Genomic DNA, 12,101 nt, shown 5'->3' with positions numbered 1-12,101 from the left:
TCCTCATGGTAAATGCATCATTTACTTTCACATACACTGCATAACTATTCTGTAATTGTAAGCATGGATAAAACTCATAAGATTTCACATCATTAGGAAAATTCTCTATTCTTGGGAGGCTTGACCATAATTGCAATGAAGCCAACATATAGATGAGGAAAGAGGACATGTAGAATGTATTATAAAATTTGGTTGCACGAAGAGCATTGGACATAATTTCACTTACCTCATGAGCCCAATCACTGTCTTGAGTGTCAGAGCAAATGATTTCTACTAAAAAGAAATATTGCTCAATGAAATTCAAAGCTTCTACCTCACCTTTCAACCTATGTAGGAGAACCAAAATATCAATAATCTTTGGTTTAAGGTTGGTCCCAAAAAATGTTTTAGGAACTTTACTCTTAGCACTCCATGTCTTCTAGAACCATGTCTGCATGATTTCTTTCCTCCAGATCATCTTGATTGTGAATAACTCAAAAGACAACTCCCCCAAAGGTCAAGTCTCAAAATTCTTCCCATTTTGGCACATGGAGGAAATTGACCATAGTTTTCTTATTGATTGAAATCAACACTATCTCATTAGGTAGCAAAATCTGTCTTATCTCCAAGTTGTAATGATGTATGTATTCGTAGATTAGCTTCGGGGCCTGAACTGCAACCAGAAAACTAGTGGCTTCAACTAACCCACATCTTTAGAGTTTTTCATTGATGGGGTGAATCCTCTTAGACTTTACTCTCTTTTGAAAATCCTCCATGTCACAAAAGTGAAGAGAAGTGTTTGTGAAATTCTGCAATTGAGATTTGATCCCAGTTAATCTGTCGAAGCCCATGAATCTGGTTGCCATGATTTTGAAGACAAGATTCAAATTGAGAAAGTGAAAGGAATGGCTAATGCAACAATCACTTGCTTTTCAAAAAGCTTATGTACATTAACAGAATAACAATTCAAAGAAAGAGAGATAGTTCATTCAACTGTTTATGTTTCTATATATGGGAGCCTCAATTCATCTGTTGATCTTCAGAATTCACGCCACATGAATGAATTCAAGGAGATACCATTAACTAGTAAATGTGAGAGTTTAACATACATCTAGAGGTCTTTTCACTATTTTGATGAGCTTAACGGTAACTTTCTATGTCTCCATAACTTACTTTCCCATTTTCCTTTTAGTTTTAGGAAGTTACCATTAGGGTACTCCATGGGAGAATGTTTGCCAAGTTAGATCCTGATTATAATTTCTTTTCCATAGTGTTTAGGTTCGCTTTATTATCATTTTGAGATATTCTAAACATGATTTGAGAATCCAATCTGATCATTAACTTGATTTTCTTTGGAATTTAGGAAAATTTCCTCATGGGTTGAAACCTCACCAAGGAGAAGATAGTTTCTGCTTCTTCGTTAATGTTTCCTTTCTTACTCAGACTTTGGACAATCGCCCCTCTTGAAGTAAAAAAATATCTAAATGAGATGCAAAGACCTTTTTGAGGACCACTTAACATTCCTTTTCATTCCAAACTGCCTTTTCAAAAAACCAACTTCATGGGTTGAAAACTTGCCGAGCAGAAGTCAGTTTTGAGTTTTCTACCGAGGGTGATTATTGTTAGATTGTGGTGACTGATCAAGGAAGTATTGTACATAATCCATAATTTCTTGGGATTTTGGGCTGACATGTAATTATTAATTATAACCCTAAAGAGGTAAAAATACTTGTATAAAATGGCTTAGGGTTAGGGATTGTTTCAGAGTGGCGATGCAAAAATTGGTTCTTGTGGTAGTATTGAGTTGTAAGGGATTACAGATTGTAATTAGGTTGTAATCACTGGATCGTAATAATATTAGACTTGCTATTTGGTGGACGTAGCTTAGGGATTGGGTGAACCACATTAAGTCTTGGTGTCTTGTGTTCTTTTCTGTGTGATCTATTATTTTTTGATATTGTTTATGTTTGCATGTAATTGTTATTTCTGTCTGTAGTTTAATCCTAACAAGTGGTATCAGAGTGAGGTTGTTTTTCAGTTATCCTTTGTAGGAAAGTTTAACAATTGAGTGGGAGTCTCACAGTTGAGTGGGAACGATGGAAGACGAGGGTAAGCTGAGGGTTGACAAGTTTAATGGACAGAACTAACATTTATGGAAGATAAAAATGGAGGATTATCTTTATTAGAAGGAATTATGGAAGCCTTTGGAAGGCAAAACCAAGAATCAAGGATCTATGTCAAATGATGACTAAGATCTTTTGGATAGAAAGTCACTTGGAAGCATTAGATTATACTTGGCATCATCGGTGGCATTTAATATTACAAAAGCGAAGATAACATAAGAGTTGATGCAAACCATAGTGGAACTGTATGAAAAGCCCTCCCCTTCAAACAAGGTATTTCTCATGAATCATTTATTTAATATAAAAATGACAACATGTGGATCTATTGTAGATCATTTAAATGAGTTTAATACTATTACTAGTCAATTATCTTTTGTGGGTATCAATTTTGATGAAGAAATTAGGGCTCTCTTGATTTTGTGTTCTTTGCCCGAAAGCTGGAATGGCTTGGTAATGGCTGTGAGTAATTCTGTTCGTAGATCTAGTACCCTAAAATATGATGATGTGATCGGTGTTATTTTGAGTGAGAAAAATTGTAGAAAAACTTCAGGTGGATCTACATTAGGAAATTCTTTGAACACACAAAGTCAAGGCATAATGACTAAGAGAGGAAGTAATTCCAAAAATTGTGGGAAATCAAGAGGAAAGTCAAAAGGGAGGAGGACTCAATCGAGAGGACCGAATGACTGCTGGTACTGTGAGAAACTAGGACATAAAAAGAAAGATTGTTGGACTTGAAAGAAAAATGAAGGAGATAAACTAGATGGAGACAAAGAGGAAAATGTGGTAAGTAACAAATCTGAAGAGGATGCTTTGCTTTTGTCTTAGAAAGTGTTGCCAATACATGGGTTTTAGATTCCGGTGCTTCATTTCATGCTACACCTCATAGAGGTTATTTCATTGACTATGTCCAAGGGGATTTTGGACTTGTTTATTTGGAGGATAATGAACCTTGTTAGATTTTTGGAAAGGGAAAAGTTAAGATTAAGTTGTAAAATGGGAATCATTGGTTGCTACATGAGGTAAGACATGTTCCATGGTTGAGTAGGAATTTAATTTTAGCAGGGCAACTCGGTGATGAGGGTTGTGTAGTTACTTTTAATGATAAAAATTGGAAGGTTTCAAAAGGTTCCTTTGTAGTAGTAAAAGGTGTGAAAGTAGGGACCTTATATCTTTGTATAGGTCATATTGTTCCTTCTACTTTAATTGTTTCAAAGAAAAGTGAATGTTCATGAATAGTTGCTGCAATTGAGCAAGGAGAGCAAATAACTGCTGTAAATTTTGATATAGCACTATGGCACAAAAAACTTGGGCACATGAGTGAGAAAGGTATGAAAGTAATTCATTCAAAGAAAGTTTTACCAGGTCTAAAATGTGTTAATATGGACTTCAGTGACAGTTGTGTATATAGAAAACAAAAGAGTGAATTTTGTGAAGACTGGGAAGGAAAATAAAAAGGAGAAATTAGAGCTTGTGCATATGATGTATGGGGACTGACTCAAGTATCTTCCCTTGGTGGCTCTCATTATTATGTTACATTTATTGATGATGCAACTAGAAAACTATGGATTCATTTCCTTACACATAAATATGATGTATTTCAAATTTTTAAGAAAGGGAAATGCTTGGTTGAAAATGAGACTGTTAAGAAATTAAAATGTCTCAGATTTGATAATGGTAGTGAGTATTACAGTCATGAATTTAAAGATTATTGCTCCACTAATGATATTCATAGATAAAAAACTATTCTAAGGACTCCATAGGAAAATGGAGTGGTTGAACGCATGAATAGAACTATAATGGAGCATGCAAGGAGCATGAGGTTGCATGCTGGGTTACCCTTACACATGTGGGCGGAGGCTATCAATACTACTATATATTTTATTAATAGAGGTCCCTCTACTCTTTTGGGTTGTGGTATTTTAGAGGAATCATGGACTGGTAAGAAGGTGAGTTATTCTTTTCTCAAAACCTTCGGTTGTGAAGCATTTGCTCATATAGATTTTGAAAATAGAACCACGTTGGAAGCTAAGTTAAAGAATTGCATTTTTTTTGGATATGACATTAATGAATTTGGTTATAGGCTTTGAGATTTTGAAAATCATAAAATTATAAGAAGCAAGGATGTCATATTCAATGAGAAAGTGTTGCACAAAGATCTATTGCAACAACATGAGAAGAAAGAAGATGATTATGTAGCACTGGTTGATACTCCAAAGGATGAAGTTCTAGTCATTCCTCATGATGTGAAATAACCACAAAAAAAAAATACTACACACACCCATGAATATTAGACAGTCAACAAGGATGAGTAGACCTCTATTTTACTTATTGATGCTGGTGAACTTGAATGTTATGATAAAGCTATGCAGGTGGATACTAAAATTCAATGGGAGTCTGCAATGAAAGAAGAAATGGACTCTTTGCTGAAAAATAAGACATGGGATTTATGCAAGTTGCCTGTAGGTAAAAGGTCTTTACAAAATAAGTGGATTTATAGGTTAAAAGAAGAGGATGGAGGTAAGGAAAGATTTAAAGCTAGGTTAGTTGTAAAATGATTTGCACAGAAAAGGGCTTTGATTTTGGTGAGATATTTTCTCCTGTTGTTAAGATGACTTCTATTCGTACTATTTTAAGTATTATGGCTACTGAGGATTTGCATTTAGAGTAGCTTAATGTTAAAACAACCTTCCTTCATGGTGATTTGGATGAAGATATATGTATATGTATATGTATATGTATATGTATATGTATATGTATGTATATATATATATATATATATATATATATATATATATATATATATATATATATATATATATATATATATGGCTCAATAACATGGATTTGAGGTCAAAGGTAAGGAGAACTTAGTATGCAAATTGAAAAAAAAGTTTATATGGCTTAGAGAAAGCACCCTGGCAATGGTATCTAAAATTTGATAGTTTTATGCACAAGCATGCATATAGTAGGTGTCATTCAAATCATTATATTTACTTTAAGAAGTTGGATGATGATAGCTACATTATTTTATGTTTATATGTTGATGATATGCTTGTAGCTGTGTCTAACATGGATTAGATTAAGGGGCTAAAATGCCATTTAGCACATGCATTTCCTATGAAGGATTTGGGAGCAGCAAAACAAATCCTTGGTATGGAGATTTGCAGAGATAGGAAGAACAAGAAATTGATGCTATCTAGGGCTGATTATGTTGAGAAGGTGTTGCAACATTTCTCTATGGAGAATGCTAAAGCTGTTAGGATACCTTTACCTGGTCATTTGAAGTTGACAAAGTAGATGTGTCCCAAAACACAAGAAGAGGAGGATAATATGTCAAAGGTACCCTATGCTTCAGCTATAGGTAGCTTGATGTATGCTATTAGATATTGCACATGCAGTGGGAGTCGTTAGTAGATATATGAGTCATCTAGGAATTGAGCATTTGAATGCAGTCAAATGGATTCTCAGATATTTGAGAGGAACATCCAATAAGTGTTTACACTTTGGGGGCTCTACTACTAATTTACAGGGCTATGTTGACTTAGATTTGGTAGGAGATATTGATACCAGGTGGAGTACTACAAGTTATGTCTTTATTGTTAGTGAGGCATCCATGAGTTGGGTTTCTAGATTATAGAAGGTTAATACTTTATCCACTACAGAGGCAGAGTATGTTGCTACTATAGAGGCAACCAATGAGATGATATGGCTTCAATTCTTCTTGGAAGAATTAGGACATCCATAGTAGGATAATTATTTGTTTACAGATAGTCAGAGTGCCATTCATCTTGTGAAGAATTCAGCTCTACATTCAAAGACCAAACACATATAGTTGCGATACCATTTCATTCGGTCAGTTTTGGATGATGGACAGTTAAAGCTGGACAAGATACATACAAATGACAATCCAACATATATGTTTACAAAGGTATTAACAAGGGAGAAGCTGAACTCTTCTTTAGCTTTGCTTGGTCTTCTAGATTGAACATGAAAAAAAGAACAACAAAGTCTAGGGTGGTTTGATCCAGTGGCTCATGGAGTAACGACATAGCTACAAGATCAGTCTCCAAGTTGGAGATTTTTATTTAGTGTGGAGCTTGATTAGTCCCAAAGTGGGAGATTGTTAGATTGTGGTGATTGATCAGGGAAGTAATATACATACTCCATAATTCCTTGAGATTTTGGGCTGGCATGTAATTATTAATTATAACCCTAAAGTGGTAAAAATACTTGTATAAAAGGGCTTAGGGTTAGGGATTGTTTCAGAGTGTCAATGCAAAAATTGGTTCATGCGATGGTATTGAGCTGTAAGGGATTACAGATTGTAATCAGGTTGTAATCACTGGATCGTAATAATATCGAACTTGCTGTTTGGTGGAAATAGCCTAGGGATTGGGTGAACCACGTTAAATCTTGGTGTCTTGTGTTCTTTTATGTGTAATTAGGTTGTAATCACTAGATCATAATAATATCAAATTTTCTATTTGGTGGATGTAGCCCAGCGATTGGGTGAACCATGTTAAATCTTAGTGTCTTTTGTTCTTTTCTATGTGATCTATTATTTTTTGATATTGTTTATATTTGCATGTAATTTTTATTTCTATGTGTGGTTTAATCCTAACAATTATGAGGGCCCCAATGAATCTGAACCATTTTTCAAAGTGATAAACACAGATGAAACATTGATTGTCTACATGATGCCTTGTTTTTGCATGTTTTTGATGTGCCTACATCATTTAGTGCTCTTTGCAGGAACATACCCTTGGGTAAGAAACCCGTCGAGGAGAAGATGATTTCCAAATTTTTTCCAGCATTAGTTTTTCAAATAGTGATAAGTCGTAAATGGATATAGCTTGTAGTTGGTGTTTGAGTGAGTAAAATGAATCTCTATTGGACTAGGCACTAACCTACCCATAAGATCACTTAACAAAATGAAAAACCACCTAGCTAGAACTAACACTAGTAAATTTAGGGCTAAATTTTGATGCGAAAATGTCACAATTTCGACAAGAGTAGGTCGATAAAGCCACAAAACTTGTTGTCAATCTTTTTTGGTTGGTTTTTCGCCACATTCATTTGAGTCACAATTTTGACTTCATAAAGGTGGAATTACCAATACAAATTTCGTTGATTTCACTAGTCAACCTGAGCTATTATTTTCTCATTTGCGAGCGCAGGTGGTCACCATTGCGACATAAACCTACATCAATTTGGCATCTGAATTCTGACCAAAAACCCTTACTTTTCTATGTTGGTGCCATACTCACGATGTCAAAGGCAACCAGTTTGGTGTCGCAATTGAGACCAAGATATGTAGAAATTTTGACGTGCTGTCCCAATTATTTTGAAAGCTTTGCTCTCACTAGAGCCTTCAAAACTGCACAAAACTTGATTCTAAAGCGTAATTGCTTGATGCATGAGAGTCAGGGTATCATGCACATTTCTACCTCCACACCATTGTTTTGTTCATCAAATGATTTATTTTATACAAAACAATGGGAAGGAGGAAGAAATGTGCATGATATCCTATTTCCATCGAGAAATTATGCTTTACAACTCAAATTTTGTGGAGTTTAGAAGGCTCCTATGAGAGCAAAGCCTTTGCAATAATTGGCACAACACATCTAAATTTTGGTTCTTGCAAGGAAGAATAAAATTAGGAAAGAATTATTTATCAAGAATGAAAGCCAATAATTTCATCTATTTTTCAAACAGATAAACGTGACAAAAAAACTTACAGTCCCAATCACATCATCATAAGAGCGCATATATAACTATAACTATAACTATGTCTAAAACTAACATAATTTACAAATATCCACAATTCAAATATTATCCCTTGATGTTTTCTTTAATGCAAAGTTTTAAGTCAACTATGTTATTGCCTTGGATGTAATACCAAACTGTCATTAGGCTAAAGACTACAACAAGATTTACGATTTACAAATGCAAGGAGAACTACCCAACCAAAGTAGAAAATGACATGAAAATTTAACAATCTAGATGAAATATTTCTAGCAATTGAACTGTACATTATAGAAACAAAAAATTGCCTTAAAATTGACACCTCACCAGTTGTTCATTTGCATCCGTAATGGCTTCACAAAAGTTGAAAGCTTACGATTTGTCAAGAACACAAAAGGCACTCATAGTTCAGCTGCATCAATAAAACTAAACTAGTTCAGTTGCACGGTGAGGGCAAGAAACTATCAATATCAATTGTGGAGTTGCAGATAGGTAAGCGATAAACATAAAAAGGTAGTACAAGATTTTAATAGCAATTGTGACCTTCACAATTTTTCTTAGTAGTTTTGGGTCATTAAATTGGATAGAAAATTGATAGTAAAATGTGAAAGAGAACACAAATAATGTCACATCAAAATAAGTTTGCATCCTATATATGAGTATGCATCAAAACTGAATTTTTACCTCCTCAATCTATCTGTATCAATAAAGAAATAAGACGTTTTTGTAATACAAAATTCTTGAACCCTATTCCACTGTAATCTTTCAAACCTGCAAAATAAAACAAAAGCCATAAGAACTAAAATAAAAGGATTTATTTCTAACAAACTATCACAGATGCTTTGTATATACCTTAGGACATGATACAAGCTGTTTCACAAGCAACACTTAACATTCCAATTTTTTTCTCGTTTACTAGAGTGATGATAAACTATATGCAAAGTAGAAATAGTGCAGCATAATAGATGATTAGTATCTACAATTTTTAATACTGAAAATTATAAAGAATGTAATACTCACAAGTGTCGCTGCCTAAGAGAATGCAACCCAAGTTTATGATGATCTCTGTAGCATTCATTGCATTGGGAATATCCTACTTATTTGCAAACACTAGTAACATTGCAGCTCGTAGTTCATCTTGAAAGAACAAGAAACTTAAATGATAAAAAAATTCTACGGATAACATGAAAATAATTGTTAAAAGAATGAGACCAATTTTACACATAATAACCAAAGTTGCCATGAGAAAGACATGAAATCTTCTTGATCCATTTTCCAATTGTGTTTATACAATCCTAAAAATTCACTTTGATAGTTCTGACTAATTATTGTTGGAAGGATTTTACTTGCCTCATCAAACGAGTGTATATTGTAGTCTTGGCTTCTTGTATTTTTCAAGATAGTATCGTTTTTCATCTAGTATTGTTCAATCTAAAAGGATGATATTGATATGTTGTTTTTCTATAACAACCAAAACAAGGGGTTGTTAACCTTTACACAAACAAGGATGAAAGCATAAACATAGGGCATCAACAACACAACAAAAAAAACCTCTTCCTATGCACTTGGACAAAAGTCTAAGCAACGCTATTGTTAGGATTGAAACAAAGGAAACCCCACTACAACCTGTCAACAAGGCCCAAGAGTGATTATTTAAGAGTCAGCATTATCAGTATAATTTTTTTCAAAACAAAAATGGAAGTAGTAACTTCAACAACATAGGCCACAAGGCTAGCGGGCGTCGCACTTGAAATATGGTCTAACATCCAAAATTGTGACAAGAATGGAAGTGATAGAAGTCTAGCCTAGACCAACAACATGAGAAGCATCAATATAATAAAAAAAAGTTTCTTCTTCATTAGAAAATAGGTCCTCAAAAGGAAAATCTAAAACAGAATCATAAGCTCTAATTGTCAAATGGTCATTTTTCACGGCCCTCCATCAAGTGACAACACCTATCCAACACAAAATGGAAATCATTAGGCATGTATCCTATAGAGATGCAATCTCTACAACAAAATGGAAAACCCTCATATTTAATGCTTCACCCATGGCCTCTCATCGACCATGATTGAAGTGGAGAGATCTCTATTTCAACTAGAATACAAACATAGAATAGCCCAAAATTGTACTAGATCCATCCAATTTTAGGAACTAGCAAAGGGAATTTCCAATGGCCTCGGGCAAAACAACTCACAAAAGTGAAATGAAGATGAGGAACAAAAACCCAAACATAACTCACATAGGTATAGCTCAATGTCACCAAACATTAGGGACTTCAAAGAATTAGTCACCCAACGGTGTAAATCTTAGAGGCACTAGAGACTCTAAGAATTTATAGACCATACTTTTGCACTAATAAAAGTCCATGTTATCACCACAAAATAGGACAAACTTTCATAAGACTAGATAGCCCAAGCATAGCTTCTTCAACCAAAATTTGACAGACAATTATCTAGAGCATTTAGTGGGTCTAGAACCACCAACAAGAGCAAATATCCTAGCACCTAGAAGCCTAGCTTAGCGCTACACCAGGAGAGTCAAACCCCAACAAAAACCATCCAATGGATCTCTTCTGATGGGGTGTGTTATGAGTATATTAAGTTCCCCTCTTTCTCTAGAGTGGAAAACATCATGAATTTTGAGTTCAAATCTACATTATGTAATATTTCTTTCCTCATGTTTAGAGATCCTTACAGTATATTTAGAGATACTTATTATATCTACTCTATAATAAATGGTAGTGTAATAGCATACTAGCATCAGAGTTCATAACCCACATCAAAAGTGGTTAGTTACACAAGAAGAAGCATCCAACATGGGACATGAGAAACACATTCAGATTGATTTCTCCTCTATTATCAGAGGATCATAGTAACGCACAAGAAAAATTCTCAAATATAAATAATAGTCAACTGTCATTTTACTTAGATCCCTATGAAAATGTAGCACTGAAATACAATATACATTGGAGTTAGGAATTTGGTTGACAACCAAAATCAATTGAATTGAAATAAGAAACTTCACCAAAGAATCAACTAAATATGTAATTTTAAGCATATTTTGCTACTCAAAATGTTATGACTTCTTCCTTCTTGACCTTAAACTCATGACATTTTCTAGTTTTACGGGGGGAAACACGATCTCTCCAACTGTTAGTTCTAAATGGCTTCCACCTTAGGCACATAGAGTCTTTGAACTAGATAGATAAAATACACAACCATGTTGAAGACCATGGAAATAGAGGATACCATGGAAAATACCAAACAACAAGTTGGATGATGATGAAGACTATAGTGAAGGTAGAAGATCCCATACACATCAATTAATACCAAACTACCAAATGGAGTATACAAACTTGAAAAGATAAGACACACCTTACAACTAAATGAAACTCTAGAAGCTACCATCAAATGGCATGGCATTGAATCATTACCAATAAATGAATACAACGTAGAGAATGTACTAGATATGATATTTCTATTCATTTTTCAAATGAAAGAGTGTAGTAGGTATGCAACCACGACTAAGAAATGTGCAATTTCACACCATTTTCCATGTTGATGTTGAGATATAGACCTATGCAATCCAATCTCCCAAGGAATAGACATCACCACGTATCGTCATCTTTTCCAAAAAAGGATTTGTCATAAAGCGATGTTAGAATAGTTACTAAAATGGTCATAAATTATGTTGTTATAGTAAAAGAATACTTTAACTTAAGAAAAAAAACTATACAATATTAAAACATGATATCGTGCTTTAAAAACTAAAAAGGTACCTATAATGAAGAACTTCATTTTGACTTGCTAATTGGTTGTCACTATTAACTATAAGCTTATCTTTAAAGTTTGAGCTTCACTTAGTTTCGACAATAGTTAAATATTCTCTACTTAACAGGGCCAACCACGTAAAGGTGGAAGCTCATTTGCCTGCCCCCCCCCCCCCCCCCCCCCCCCCCCTAACATCACTCTAAATTCCCCATTGACATTTAATAACATTCAATTCATCCATTTTTGAAATATAACATTCAATCATTATAATCACATGATAACATTCATTAACACATAAAATTCATAAACACACAACATTCATGAATAATTCAAGAGTAAGGCATTCATGAATAATTCATTAACACCCAACATTAATGAATAATATTCATTAACACAATATTCAAGAGTAAGTCATTCATGAATAATCATATCTTTTTTGCTTTCTTGTCGTTTCTTTTTTTCATAAAATTTATAAGAG

The sequence above is a fragment of the Cupressus sempervirens genome, chromosome 11, assembly GCF_028749045.1.
Source record: "Cupressus sempervirens isolate cs-2001-9-10 chromosome 11, ASM2874904v1, whole genome shotgun sequence".
Classification (NCBI taxonomy): Eukaryota; Viridiplantae; Streptophyta; class Pinopsida; order Cupressales; family Cupressaceae; genus Cupressus; species Cupressus sempervirens.
Note: the sequence above shows the minus strand (reverse complement) of the source record.